General features: G+C 32.0%; 1 protein-coding gene across 1 annotated transcript in view; it reads left to right on the forward strand.

The window, feature by feature from the left end:
* Positions 1-1311: 1311 nt before the first annotated feature.
* Positions 1312-15854, forward strand: part of LOC114331806 (roundabout homolog 1-like) — a 776276-nt gene continuing 761733 nt past the window's right edge. The window contains exon 1 of the mRNA XM_050659727.1: positions 1312-1478. The gene's annotated coding sequence lies outside the window, so the exon portion shown is untranslated. The remainder of the gene's footprint in view (positions 1479-15854) is intronic.

Consider the following 15854-nt stretch of genomic DNA (forward strand, 5'->3'; position numbering starts at 1 on the left):
TTTGTCGAATTCGACTAATTGGCAAACATTTTGATCGTGTGTTACTGTGCATTCAACGAAATCGTACAATTTGACCGCAGACAGACTGGCCTGTCTTCAGAAATGGATAGCATCGACTATCTTGTCAAACGACACCGAACTACCGTGAGTAGCCGGCTTTAGGATCCAAAATCCGTTCGTCCTTATGTTCGTAATCGAACTGTCTGCTTTTATTCCGACGCCGTAGTGTGTGGCTGGTTGAAAACTAGGCTTCCACATCCAGTTTCTCTGCAGTTTCATTTGCTGTAGTAATAACCTCATTAAATTTGCTATCTGTCCGAAACTCGAGCAAGAATTGTTTTAACTCTTGTAAAGCATTTAAAGCCTGCTGCATATTCATTGTTTTTATTGTAAAATTTTGATAACGAAGTTAACTTTCATTAGAACTTCATACCATATGTGGACTAAGCATAAGAATGTAAGTGAGCTCTACACTCTCGCGAAGTTCCTCGACGAAGTACTAGAGAAAGTTGCCCGAAGTGCATCTCTATACACTCGTTCAACTTCGTGGAACACATTCGCGTGGGGAGAAACTAACTTCGAGTCTTTGACTCGGTCGCAAAAACCGACACAGAATGGAAGTCGCATGAAGTACCTCTCTACACACGCTCGTGCTCGCTGAACTTTGATCAACTTTGCGAGTAGTATAGTGGACGCTTTTTTATGTTGATATATTTTATCTCCTAAACATTTTTTGGCTGCATATGTCTTTACAGGATTTTTCTTGTTTATGCAGATTGTAAATCAATACGTAATGTGCCTACCTTTGAAGTTGAGATATACAGGGTGGCAAGGTCGGCAAATGGGTAAGTGTTGCTTTGACCCGCGTAAATTTTTTGTAACAACTCTAGTGGCACCCCTTAATTGCTGGCGCCTGTGTGCGACGCACACATTGCACACGTGGACGGCGCGGCCCTGTACACTTATCTGCATATGGTTTATAGTTTCTGCATTCAGTTTTATTCTATTACTCCATTCATTATGAGTTTCGCTATCATTCAATTGTTGTATGTTGTATTTCTTGCGTCTGTTGAGTTGTTTATTGCTTATGAACTTAAAAAACATACAAAATTCAAGTTTCCTGATTTTTTGAGCAGGAGTGTATATTTTTGGTCATTTACTTGCAGAAAAATCCTCCCTTCGCCTTCCATGACTAATGTTGATATTTAACTAATTAATAAACAACTAATTTTCTTATTACAATAATATAGAAAAAACTGACAATTTTGGATAGCAATCTGGCTGGTTTTAGCGCCGGCCTGGGAAGTGGAGGGAGAACGGATCATTCACAGTCGGTAGAGGGTGCTCTTCTCTTCTGTTTTCAGTGTTCCGTCAACCACGGATCGCAGCGCACTCAACGCATTCGGCAGTTTCTCGTCGCGGCGAATTTTTGACAGATTGTGCTCAATTTTGACGTTTAGTGAATGTTATGACTGAAGGTAGATGTGCTTTTATGTAATATGTTCGAAAAAAGAAGTTTCATGATGATCGGTGACGTGTATAAGGCGATTTTTCGCTAGTTGTGGATTGGAGGTATGCTAAAGAGTCTGACCCCGAGATTTTTAGGGTTGATTTCGTGAATTACTGAATTTTGATGGGACTTGGGGTTAAGGAACGGCATACGTTGGGGTTAAAGGAGTTTTCCAGGAAAAAGCTTTACAGGAAATGTAAGAAGTTTGTATATATCATGAATTTTTAAGGTTAGATATCTGCTTATAGTATCTAATTTTTGCAAGAAATTTGCATTCCTATCATATAACTATTATAATAATAAATAGTAAATTAAATATGTTGCATTTCATATACAAACATTTTGCATTTCTGTTGTTTACTTTGAAAAAACTATAAGTAAAATGGAATGCCAAAAGAAATATAAACCTAATATTAATTTTTGTTATCTCTATTACATAAAAGTTGGAAGACGTGGTTTTTTTAAGATTTAACGTTTTCTTCGTTAATCCTTTTTCTGCTTTTTGCATCTTTAATTCTTTATGATTCGTCTGGAATTTAGAATTAAATTTGTTAGGATATCCTCTTAATATTTGTCCAAACATGTTGTCATTTTGGATCTTTTCTTGCTTCATATCTATCTCCCTGCATGTTTGCGTGATTATGTACAGTACATAATTAGATTAGTAAGATGTTTTGTGCCCTCTATTTTTTTATGGTGTCGAAGGATGGACTTTAACGGTTACACTTGTCATAAAACTGGAAGCCTTTGAGATATCTGAGTATGTAGGAGTGTAGGAGAATCCTATGAATAAGTTGGGTAGATAGAGTCCATAACGAGGTTGTTTTGCAGCGGATGGAAAATGTTACGGAAGTGGTCAGAACAATAATAAAAAGATACATTTTTTAATTATTCCACATGGTTGTAAACATATCATCTTCACTATCTTTACGCTATCTACTGCTGTACTGAAGAGTTATATTGAACTGCATTTAAATCATCTCCTTAAATTCTGCAACCATGACAATCTCCTTATTCCTATACTCCTTCCTTCTCTTATCTTTCCCTGTACATCGGCTTTTGCGAGTTGTGAATAGGAGATATGCTAAAGAGTCTGACCCCGAGATTTTTAGGGTTGATTTCAGATTTCATCCCATCAAAATTATTGAATTTTGATGGGATTAGGGGTTAAGGAACGGCATACGTTGGGGTTAAAGGAGTTTTCCAGGAAAAAGCGTTACAGGAAATGTAAGAAATTTGTATATATGTTACAGTTCAAGTTGATTCTCAGTTAGAGTTGACTCCAACTAGTTGGAGTCAACTCCAACTGAAACGAGCAGTAAAAGTTGATTTTAAAAATTTAAATCAACTTTTACTAGTTGGAGTTGACTCTTCCTGGATCGATTCAGTAAATGTTCATTATACGAGAATCGCAAGTGCATTTTTGATGAGTGTGCGTTTCTTTGTTTGGACCGTTTCAACTACTTATTAGTATAGCCTGTAACGTCGCCCCCGTTAGGTTAATTATTCTGATTCGATTTTTTGCACAAACTTACTCAAAGAAATACATCCGTATAACAATCCTTATAACAAATACACAGGGTGTCACGCGGTACCGCGGTCGAAAAATTGTTTAACCAATTTTTGTTAACCAAATTCACAAAAATAATTTTTATCTACTCTATCTCATATTATGTAAATCAGCGGTTCTCAATCTGTGGTACATGTACCACTGGTGGTACAAATCATTATTTGCGGTCCTGCCAAAGACAAACCATTTTCATTTCCAATAATGACACGAGCCGTCTCACCGTGCCTCGGAGAGCACGTTACACCGTCGGTCCCCCTGGGCTAGTGTACATCGACACTAGTTACTTGAAACAGGGTTAAAGATGTAATTGGCGCCGGAACTGTCCGAAAGGCAAAAATGCCATACGATATTATATATTATGAAAGTCAGAAACTAAAAAAATCAAAAATTAAAGCTACCTCTATAAGATTCTGAAGAAATTTTTGTCATTATTTCATTAATAAGATATTATTTTTAATTATCAACAATGAGCGCTAAGCGTGTATTGAGGCGGCCGTCAATGCGAATGCGAGTGAGAATCACCATTGGACGGCCGGAATGGTGTATCTCTTTAGCACTCACCATTGACGGCTGCCTAATACGCACTTAGCGCTCATTGTTAACAATTAAAGATAAGGATTAGTAATAAAATACAGTCCTCTCTCTCTATAACGATATGCAAGGAACCGGGAATTTTCATCGTTATAAGGAGAGATTGTTATACAGAGAGAGAGAGAAGAAAATCGTTATTGTAATAGTAATCATACTGTACTAAATAACTTGTGTTAATTTTCTCTATTTCCCGAGTTATCGATAACTTTTCTTTAACCGAGAGTACTCTATGCTTTTCAGAAAACATCCTGACTGTTCACAGACCGAGATACAACCGAAATTGAAACTTAGAAATCGTCAATAGTCAATAGAGGACAACATCTGTGTGAAAACAGTTAAGGCACACCGCCCGGACGATAAAAGCGTGTATTACTCAACTTCCTGCATATCGGATTGAAATTTGAACCACCAAATTTTTGCTAAATTGGAGCCACAAAATGAATCACTCACTAATCACTTTTTATCAAGTTACACCTACGCAACAGCTTTTTCAGTTATTCCCTGTGTTTCAATTAAGTGTTATCTTTAATTCTTAAAGTTCTCATGGTTTAGTTATCTTAGTTATTGCCAAACGCAAATGGTTATCAGTTGTTTCTTGAAAAGTGAGGTCATCGAATATTGAAACGTTATCGTTATAAAGAGAGAACGATATCGGTATAGAGAAAGAATTAATACATTGTCCTTATGACGAACCAAACAATGTTTAGTATTTTGATCGTTATAGAGGAATTATCGTTATATAGGGAATCGTTATAAAGAGAGAGACTACTGTAGTGACAAAAATTTCTGCTGGATCTTGTAGAGGGGGCTATAAACTTTGATTTGGTCACTTTCTGACTTTCATAATAATTAATAATGGATTTTAACCGAGTTATTAAGCCTTGAAAGTGGCTATTTTCGCATTTGTCAAATTTTAAATCGCGTATAACTCGACAACAATCAATTTTAGAGAAAAATCACGAAATACTTTTTTTGCTCAGACTAACCCAAATGATCTATAAAAAAATTGTTCGAAGTGAAAAAATTATTTTTGTGAATTTGTCTAAAAAAAATGTTTAAACAATTTATCGATCAAGTAGTGCCTGGCACCCAGTAGATTTGTTATAAGGACCTCTTTTTGAGTAAGTTTGTGCAAAAAAATTCGAATCGGAGTAATTTACCTAACGGGGGCGACGATACAGCCTAGACTAATTTGAACATATTCAGTAACATGTAATTTCTAGAATCGGCTGTTTGTGTGAACCGGAATCAACTTTTACTAAATGGCATTGGGAAGAGTATACTTTTCCTAGTTGGAGTCTACTTTTACTAGTAAATGTTGAATATAAATCTTCATTTTATATTTATAATCAACTTTTACTGAAACCAGCCGTTAGAGTTGACTCTCAACTAGTTGGAGTCAACTCCAACTGGATAATCAACTTGAACTGTAACATATACATATCATGCATTTTTTAAGGTTAGTTCTCTATCCGTAAAATAATATTTTGCAAGAAATTTGTATCGTTATCATAATAATTATTACAATAATGAGTAACAGTATATTATTATGTTGCATTTCATATACAAACCTTTTGCATTTCTGTTATTTACTTTGAAAAAATTGTATGTAAAACGGGATAGCAAGAGAAATACTATAACCATATTATTTTAACTTTATTACTTTTACATATTAAGTATATCAAGTTTGAAGACATGGTTTTATTTAACGCTTACTGGGCTCATTTTTATTATTCTTTTATCATCTTTAATTCTTTATGATTCTTCTGAAATGTAAAAGTTAAAAAAGGCATGTAGGTATTCTCTTAATCTTTGTCCAAATGTTTGTTTCTTCTATCTCCCCGCATATTTTCGTGATTCTGTATACTACAAAATTTTTTGATAAGCAAAGTGGTATGTGTTCCCTATTCTTTTATATGATGTCAAAGGTTGGACTTTAACGAAAACACTCAGAAATCTAGAAGCCTTTGAAATCTGTGTCTATCGGAGAATCCTTCGAATAAGTTGGGTAGATACAGTTTGTAACAACGTTGTTTTGCAGCGGATAGGAGGTTGGATATCATCATCACTCTCTTTACTCTATCTACTACTGCTCTGAAGAGTTTTATTCAACTGCATTTAAACTAATCCCTTAAATTTTTCAACCATAACACTCTCCTTCTTCCTATACACCTTAATTTTCTTATCTTTCCCTGTATTATTAATCGTAGCGTTTCATATCACTGTCCCCTCATTACGTGTCCCAAATATTGTAACTTTCTTATTTTTGTTGTGTTTCCTATTTCGTATTCTTTGCTCATTTCTCGCAATACTTGTTCGTTTTCTCGTTTGTCCATGCAATTCTAAGCATCCTTCTGTATTACCACATTTCGAATGACAATAGCCTATTTATGTTTTCTTGTTTTTGGTGTTTCTATTTTGGCCCTTATTTCTGTTGTTTGATCACTATTTTTCTATATACGCCTTCCTTCTTTCAACCAACGTATCCAGTCGTTTCTGTTCTGCCATTCTCCATCTCTAAGGTCTCGTCCACTTCATCCCTCCATGATCTTCGTGGCCTACCTCTTCTTCTCTTTCCTATTGGGCTCCAATCCGGAATCTTTGATATCCACCTTGTAGAGCAGATCGTACAAGGTGGCTATCATTATTTTTTTAACCCTTTATTTATTTGTTTATTGGTTTTTATGAATCCATTTTATCGGTACATCTCCCAAATGTATGTTTTTTTTGTATATTTGTTTTCTTCGTTATTATCATATATTTAGTCTTTATTTTATTTATTTTTAGTCCATACTCACAGAAACCGCCTATGTAGTTTAGTAGTAGTTGGAGTGGTTCAGCAGAGTGTGCTATAATCACCGTGTCATCCGCATATCTTACGTTATTAGTAGTTCTTCCATTAGTTATTCTTCCTTCACTTTGAGATCGTAATTCTTCTTTAAAAATGGCTTCAATATATACATTAAAGAGTAATGGAGACATAATACATCCCTGAATCACTCCTCTCCTGATTTCAATTTCTGAACCAGATTCGTCATCTATTACAATTTGTTCTTTTTGATACCAGCAAAAGTTTGTTAATATTCTTAAGTCCCTTTTGTGTATGTTTTTTGTCTTTAGAAGTATTACTAATTTTTTTCTTATTTTGTCAAATGCTTTTTCATAATCAACGTACAAAATATGCACATCCACATTAATATCCATACATTTTTGAGCTATCACATTAAAAGCATATAAATCTCTGGTTCCTACTCCGTTTCTGAACGCAAACTGACAATAATTATTCTTTCGTACAGTTTTTTTGTTTATACAACCATGTATCATTTTCAAGAATAATTGGAGAACATGGCTTATTACTGATAAGAAGCCTATCACCATATATCACCAGTCTTATCTTACCACAAATCTTTCTAACACTAATGTTCGACTGATAATGATTCTAACATTTTTACATTTTAATTAATTGTCCACAAGGAAGAATTTCCTATAGCTAGATGTATACCATTAATTACAAATAAATTTGATGAAAAAAATTTTTTATAAAAGGTATATTTGTTTTAAAAAAAACCTAAATAGGGCTACAAATATCACAGAACGTTTTTCGCTCTCTAAAAAGAGCATCATCAGTGTTCTTACAGGCTTGACATGCTAAGCCACCAAAAATACATCGGTTAAAACCTTTTAAATATCGACTAAATGTCTCACATTGGAATATTAAAAATATAAAATCCAAAGGATGGATAAAATCCCTTAGGATCTGTCCTAAGGCATTATATGACTTTCACGAAGCACTTGGGTTGCTAAGTAAAAATTATGTGTCTTCACATTGAGAACGGTGAGAGTCAACTGAATTTACGGTGAGACACATAATTTTTACTTATCAACCCACGTGCTTCATGGAAGTCATATAATGCCTTAGGACAGATCCTAAGGGATTTTATTTATCCTTTGGATTTTATATTTAATATTCCAATGTGAGACATTTAGTCGATATTTTAACCGATGTATTTTTGGTGGCTCAGCATGTCAAGCCTGTAAGAACACTGATGATGCTCTTTTTAGAGAGCGAAAACGTTTTGTGATATGTGTAGCCTTTTTTAGGGCTTTTTAATAAATATACTTTTTATAAAGAAAATTTTTAGTAGCGGTTTAATTTGTCCCGATAAACTACCAAAGATAATCGAAATACTATTGAAAAATAATACTTTAATCAACTATGATAATTATCGCTTACCTTAGCCTAGCTCAGATTCCCAAAGTGTGTGTTCGTCTTGTCCTAATCTTAGATATAAACTCTGAAAATTTAGAAGGGAAGCAAAGCAAACAAAACACAATTTTAACTAATTAGGTTTATTTTTATTAAAAATATAAAGTAAATGTGATGTATAGTACATTATAGTACATTATGTATAGTACAAATATAAAGTAAATGTGATGTATAGTACATGTATATTCAAACACACTCAAATTCTTGCCCAAAGCTAACAATTCCGGATTACACTTATGTGGCTTTTGGTATTTGACGATAGATCTTCTTGATGTCGGGTGGTACAGCTGTTGATTTCTCGACCTAAACTAGATGATCGGCCTCAGGTCACTGTAGCTCTAGTTTTTGGAGGTGTTGGTCGCTGCAGATATTGAGATGCATCCATCATGTCCTGCCTTGTAGTGGCATCACCGGTGATGAAGGCTTCAGGACTCCTCCCAAATGGAGAGACTGAGAGTGCGTATCAGTGACATCAAGAAGTCAGAAACCAAAGTGCTCCTTTTGCCAGTAATCGGAAAAGGTAGCAAATGACAACAATAGAATTATTATTAATTAATAGTAATGATTACTACTTAACTTATTTGATTTCTACGTGCATATTAATAAAAAGGGTACAAAATACCCAGCAAACACGTGTAGAGAGTTGAGGTTAGATACGAAAAAAAAATGGTTATAAAAAACTGTGAATGTAGGAATATAATAAATATAATAAAGTAGAATAATGCATTTCTTACCCCAAGAGATAATGGTCTGATGAATAAAACTGAGGCATTATTTAAAATCCCTGGGTTTTATAAAGTATTATTTTACCACCCCCATAAATAATTTGTGTTGATGAACGGGGATGAAGTGTCACTGTCATGTCATCGAAATGACAGTGAAATATATAACATAGAACATAGATAAATAACGTCTTTGATAGAATGAGATGTTAGAATGTAAAGAGAATTGCCTATAACAGGAAAAGCCGCCAAACAAGTTTTTAACGAGGAAAACAGGTAAAACAGATATAGGAAGAAGATATTATTAATGAAATATTAAAGAAAAGAAAATAAAATAGCAAGGATGTGACGTTTATAACGTTACAGCAGACCATAAGAATTTGTAAAATACCAAATAATTTAATATGGGTAAAATTCTTGAAGAAAAGACAGCCTGTATAGTGCAGCTCTTGTAAATGTAAATTGTTTCGTTATCAAATCAACCTACATGACCCTCGTGTAATAAACTCTGAAAATTATCAGCTCTACTATTTTTACATGTAAACATAAAATCTAGAAAAGAAATGACCTAAGAAAGCAGAATGCAAACAACTTTTTTATAACATCGTTTACGAGTAAAATGTATGTCGGTCTTTACCTCTTCTGGTTCGTGTTAACTAGCAATAATTAAAGGAATCTACGTTTGAAATCTTCTTGTCTAATTCGTATCATGCAACCAATTTAATCAATGGACTGAATGGAGTATTTGAAATGGTTTTTAAATATGTATATGTTTTTTTATGGAATGACTGTAAACATACAGAAAAAATACAAATAATAGATTTTCTTATATTGTATAGTGTACTTAAACAGGCATAAACCGCAATTTTATTTGAGTTTATTTCCATTTAATAATTAAAGCTCTACTTTTTTCCCATTAATCAACTAAAATTGTAGCTGATTTCCAATACACAAAGTATATCTAATAGCACATAAAATAACATCAAAAATATTAGGTACTCTACATCCCACCAGATTGAAAACAATGGGAACCTTCTCTGGTTACACCTCCGAGGCTTCTAAAATTTGCAAGCCATAGCGGATTCTAAGACTAAAGAAGATGAGGGAATTTTACAATTTATAATTCACGTCCCATGTGCTCAGCGCGGTAAAGTTCCAACGAGAATGGTACCCTTCATACTCCAATCAGAGTAACACTCTCGTTTACTCGTTTATTTTCATCTTGGTCAGAGGTATTCACGTATCCCTACTGAAGACGTCTAAGAGACAGAAACATTTGTCTAGGGATGGTGAATATCCTCTGAATCGAAAGGAAACAGAAACTGCGTTTACTTTTAGCTGTGTAGTGACATTTACGCCAGTCAATGGGAGCAAGAATAGGATATTACCTCCGAATTCTATCATCTATCTAATCAGCCCTAAACATCCATCCTTGGATATAGGCCTCCTCTTCCTTCTTCCATGCCTCTCTATCTTGGGCAATTTGCATCCATTTTGACCTAGTGTGTTTCTTCAGGTCATCTGACCATCGCATCTGTGGCCTTCCCCTTTTTCGTTTGTGGTTCCATGGTCTCCAATGTATTACCATCTATGTATTCTATCATACTGCATGGATTTTAATGAAATTTTGGACCTAGCCTCTACTTATCTCCTAATTCAAAGTCTACCCTATGCCGATGTGTGCTTTTATCTTGGGGGTGGTTACCACCCCTTCTTAGGGGTGGAAAAATTTTTGGTTAAAATTACCACGGAATTCGCTAGAGAACCTAATTCTAAGGAAAAACAATTCTATAATTTTTTTTTTAAACTCAATAGGTACTTTTTGAGATATTCGTGGTAGTTGAAAATTAGCCATTTTCATTGAAACATAATTAGTCTGGACTGATTATCGGAGAATTTTTGGGAAAAGTTATTTATCAGCAATTTTATTGCTGGAATCGAATTATAAAATCCTATATATTAATAATATAGGTATGCAAAGTCCTCAGATAGTGTGCTACTTTTTTTATAAACAAAATGGCGCCCGAAAATCGTGTTTTTTTCAATTATTGCTCTATAACTCCGAAGATTTTAACTTTACAACAAAAACACTCAAATAAAAATTCACCGTGATTAAATTCTGCATAGAGACGTGTTTTTCCCGATCTGCTCCGACGAAAATTTTCCTCGGAAAATGCGGGTTTTCCCAACAAAATCTTTAATTTTCAAATAAAGTTTAAGTAATTATTTACCAATAATTAAATAATTTGGTGACTTAAAAGCCTTCTTGGTTTAGATTATAGTTCCAGAAGCTGGTGAAAATTAAACGAATATTTTAGCAACAATTCAATTGTTAATTATTAATTTACGGTCGCAATAATAACCAAAATAATTATGATACACTGATCAAACTTTGAAATCTTATAAAGATGAGATGCCTATTTAACATTTTGTCGACAAAATATAAATTTTTTATTTTTTTGCATAATCTTTAAATGTTAAAAAAAATAGTTATAAACAAATTAACGTTTCTCAGAAAGTTTTTATTATATTATAATTTTAAAAATTAGCTAAAATGCGCATTTCAAATATTTTGAAAATGAATGCTTTAAAACTTTTTTGCAACCATTTGCAAAAAAGTTATGAAACAGCAAAGTAAACATAAGATTACTACATTGTTAATAATTTTTTTTAATTCTTTCAAAGCGTAGAAGTGAGTTTAAAGTACAAGCTAATTATTTATAAAACAATATCGATTATCAGCTTAATGGTTATATTGTAATTAAAGATTATAAATATATTTTTTTGTAATTTACACGCGCAAAAGTAGAATAATACAGTACCGTAGCTACCCGCTCACTTACACAACTCGCGCGAGTTTAAGCGTGTCAGTCGCTTCGAGTGAACATTTTATCTCCGGCTCTGTATCAAGCCTACTTTCGCGCTAAAAATTACAAAAAAAAGTATTTTTAATCTTTGATTAAAATATAACCATTGTACTAATTTTTGACATCCTTTGTGAGTAATTAGATTGTACCATAGACTCACTTTTAAGCTTTGAAACAATTAAAACAAATTATAAACAATGGAAATATCGTATATTTATTTTGCTGTTTCCTAACTTTTTTGCAAATGGTTGGAAAATGTTTTTAAAGCATTCATTTTCAAGACCTATGAAATACGCATTTTAAGTATTTTTTAACATTAGAATATAATAAACAATTTCTAAGAAATGTTAATTTGTTTATAACAATTTTTTTAAACATTTAAAGATTATGCAAAAAAATGAAAAATTTATATTTTGTCGACAAAATATTAAATAGGCATCACACCTTTATAATCTTTCTAAGTTTGATCAATGTCTCATGATTATTTTGGTTGTTATTGCGACTGTAAATTGTTAATTAACAATTGAATTGTTTCTAAAATATTCGTTTCATTTTAAGCGGCTTCTGAATTTATAATCTATACCAAGAAAGCTTTTATTTCACCAAGCTATATAATTATTGATAAATAATTACTGGCCCAAAAAATTTATTTGAAAATTCGAGATTTTGTTGGGAAAACCCACGTTTTCCGAGGAAAATTTTCGTCGGAGTAAATCGGGAAAAACATGCCTCTATGTAGAATTAAATTGGGGTGAATTTTTATTTGAGTATTTTTGGTGTAAAGTTAAAATCTTTGGAGTTATAGAGCTATAATTGAAAAAAATACGATTTGTTGGCGCCATTTTGTTTATAAATAAAGTAGCACACTATCTGTGGACTTTGCATACCTATATTAATAATATATAGGATCTTATAATTCGATTAAAGCAATAAAATTGCTGGTAAATAACCTTTCTTTGTACTTTACTAATTAGACCAACGTATTATAACTATTTTTTTTTCAAAATTTAAAGATTATGCAAAAAAAAGAAAAATTTATATTTTGTCGATAAAATATTAAACAAGCATCTCATCTTTATAATTTTTATAAGTTTGATCAATGTATCATGATTATTTTGGTTATTATTGCGATCGTAAATTGTTAATTAATAATTGAATTGTTGCTAAAATATTCGTTTAATTTTCACCAGCTTCTGGAATTACAATCCATACCAAGAAGTCTTTGATTTCACTAAGTGATTTAATTATTGATTAATAATTACTTACCTAAAACTTTATTTGAAAATTATAGTTTTTGGTAGGAAAACCCGCATTTTCCGAGGAAAATTTTCGTCGGAGCAAATCGTGAAAAACATATCTCTATGCAGAATTTAATTGCGGTGAATTTTTATTTGGGTGTTTTTGTTGTAAAGTTAAAATCTTCGGAGTTATAGAGCAATAATTGAAAAAAATACGATTTGTCGGCGCCATTTTGTTTATAAAAAAAGTAGCACACTATCTGCGGACTTTGCATGCATACCTATATTATTAATATTATATAGGATCTTATAATTCGATTCCAGCAATAAAATTGCTGGTAAATAACTTTTCCATGAATTTTGCTAATTAGCCCAGAGTAAATACCTTTCCGAACGGTTTTTTGGGAATACTTTAAAAAGTATGGATCTAACTAAAAAACTATATTAAAAATTTTTGTAGGTTATAAAAAACAAAGGGACACTTGCCTTCACAAATCTTCTAGTTATAATACAAAACGAGAATGTGGTAGGTGAAAATAGTTTGTTTTTTGGTACATTCTCAAATTGGTGTATTCAACTTGAAATAACAGAGAAACGGTCAATTTTAGGTGTATAATGCTGCTAATAACTTTTGTAGTGCTTGAAAAGACCTTTAAAATGAGCTATATTAAAATTCCATTGCATTAAAACTAAGCGAGATATGCTGCAAACAAAATTGATAACTAGAGCTCGGGAAATACGCTAAATGCATATTAAGTGCAATTTTGGATAAATTTTTTAAGTGCATATGCATTTATTAAAATTGCATATTTTTAGACTTTTTTGCATAGATGCATTTTAAAGAGAAATGAGAAGTCTCAAATCTAAACAATAAATGTGAAAATTCTCGTGGATCCACTTTCTGGTAATATCCTTAATATCTGCCTTTTACAGTTTATAAGGCGACGAATAAAGGAGACGAAGGGGCTCTACAATATGCAGTCATATTTTGTTAGTGAAAACATTTTGTTATTGTTAAGTGATGCTGCACCATATGACCAAAGTTTTCAAATTTGTTACTTGTCTAGAACACGCGTCACAAATAGAGTAGCAGGGTGCTACAAGCTGTAATAATGGAATTTGCAATGGTCTATACCCTTGTATCAAATATAAATATATATTTTTAAAAGCCCTTCTGCGAGTATAGGTCTATAAAGATCGTTTACCTAATGTGCCTTTACCACCTGAACCTGTGATAACTAGATGGAGAACATAGTTAAAGTCTGTAAATTTCTTAACCGATAATTTTGAGAGAATTTGAGATGTCATTTGTAGTTTCGATGTAGACGAGACGTAACTCAGCTGCTATGAAAAATGTTTAGATGTTTTAAAAAACCATTATTAAAAAGTAATTTGACACATATCCAAACCAATTTTGTAAATATTGCTTTGCCAATTGCTAAATTAGAAAAGCGAAACATTTCTTTAGACCAAAGTATTGAAATTATCAATTCATTAAATGAAATAATTAAACACCTTGGTGAAACCAACTAAGTGTATCAAAAATTCTGCACGGTGTTAAAGAAAAATGAGAGATATCAAAAAATAATTCAAGATAATTTAATTTTATAGGTAGAACCCTCAATTAAACAATATTTTAAGTTTGCTTCTTTAACTTCATGTGAAGTAGGAAGAAGTTTTTCCGTGTATGTTTAAACAATTACAATCAGATAAATATACCTACGGCTGTTTTTCTGTAGAAAATGTAGAAAAAAGTTTAATAATGTATAGTTTTAATAATATTTGTAATAATAAATAATAAAGAATGATGATAAATATATCGAATAAATGAATATAATGATGTAGGTTATAGAAATTTATAGAATATTTTTTATGACTTTAGCATAAAATAAATATTTTTTTATTTAGCTTAAATGCCTCGACAGTCCATTGGCATCAAATAAATAGTTACATAAATACCTTCAAAACAAAGATTACTGCGTTTCTTTATTTATATGCATTAAATGAATAAAAGCATATTTAAGTGCATATTTCAACTGTTTTTTGTGCATATTTGCATGCATATTTTAGGGTTTTTAAGTGCATATTTCCCGAGCTCTATTGATAACTGATGTATTTTAAGAAAAAATGAAAAGTAATTTTAAGCCCCATCCACCAAAATGTAAATGCATGGTTTTTCTTCTACAATACCTTTTATTATAGTGTTATTTCTATGTTCAAAAAGTTGGACGGGTTTAAATTGAATGGTTTTTGAAAAAAAAAAAGATCAAATTATAGAGTGCATTTTTAAATTTTCTTAAAAATCTTGCTTTTTCTCTATCTAACTTGAAAATGATAAGAGACACAGTAATGAAAAATAAAAAAAAATTATCTGAAAAAGCCCTAGATTTTTGTGTGGTGTCTGTTTTTCGTTTCTCGTATCTTTTTCGAGTTACATGGAGGAAAAAAAGATTTTTAAGAACATTTAAAAACGCGATCTATAATTTGATCTTATGTTTTTCAATAACCATTCAGTTTAATCCAGCCCAACTTTTTGAACATAGAAATAACACTATAATAAAAATTATTGTAGACGGAAAACGATGTATTTAAATTCTGATGGATGAGGAGTTAAATATACTTTTTAAATTTCTTCTTAAAATACGTTAGTCATTACCTTTTTTGCAGAATATCTCGCTTAGTTTGCATGTAATCGACAATTAGTATTGCTTATTTTAAAGGTCTTTTCAAGCACTACAAAAGCATTATACACCTAAAGTCGACAGTTTCTCTGTTATTTCAAGTTGAATACACCGATTTGAGCACGCAGAAAAAAAAAACAAACTCTTCTTACCTACCATATCCCTCTTTGTGTTTTAACTAGAAGATTGATGAAGGAACGAATCTCTTTGTTTTTTTTATAACCTACAGAAATATTTTATATAGTTTTTTTGGTAGATGCATAGTTTTTAAGGTATTTACAAAAATCCGGCTGAAAAGGTGTCATTTTTCAATGAAAATGGCCAATTTTCAACCACGAATAACTCAAAAAGTATTGAGGTTTGAAAAAATAATCATAGAACAGTTTTTGCTTAAAATTAGGTTCTCTA

Source organism: Diabrotica virgifera, chromosome 8 (genome assembly GCF_917563875.1).
Source record: "Diabrotica virgifera virgifera chromosome 8, PGI_DIABVI_V3a".
Lineage (NCBI taxonomy): Eukaryota > Metazoa > Arthropoda > Insecta > Coleoptera > Chrysomelidae > Diabrotica > Diabrotica virgifera.